Raw genomic sequence first — 629 nt, forward strand, 5'->3', positions numbered from 1 at the left:
GAGAGAAATTGAACTCAACTCTGAATATAAAAGGGAGAAGCGGGGGTTTAGAGGCAATGGTCAGAGTGAGGGAGTAGGTGAAAAATTAGTAAGAAGAAATTGATTAGCTATCAAGAGTGGGAGGATTCTTACTAAACTTGCTAATCCTGGGCTTGGCGGCCACAGGAAAGACCTGGTCGAGAGCTGGGCTTAAAGGCACCAGGTTAAAGTTTGACCAAGAAGCTGGTCAAACCCTACCAGTGTGCTACCTCTGCTCCGACACAAAGAGTACGTGAAGCATTCAACCGTCCATCCACACTGTCAACAGATTCTTATGAAGCACTTCTGCTGGGCTCCGGGATACAGTGGGGTAGGAAGACAGACATGGTCCTTATTCTAATAAAGCTACATGGTTTGGATGGAAGGTAGACACAAACTGGGAATTGCGTGGCTCGGTAAACACCGTGATACGGGAAGTCCAGGAATATCCAGCAGGAACACCTAGTCCTGGTTAAGTTTTTTTTTTTTTTGGATGACTTCCAGGATGACATGACATTGTATTTAAAGCCTTAAAGGTGAGTAGGTGTTGGCAAGGCAATGAGGAAAGAGCGTAACATCATTAAGAATATGGTGGGTTCAAGAAATTGAAA

Source organism: Tursiops truncatus, chromosome 10, assembly GCF_011762595.2.
Source record: "Tursiops truncatus isolate mTurTru1 chromosome 10, mTurTru1.mat.Y, whole genome shotgun sequence".
NCBI classification, from domain to species: Eukaryota; Metazoa; Chordata; class Mammalia; order Artiodactyla; family Delphinidae; genus Tursiops; species Tursiops truncatus.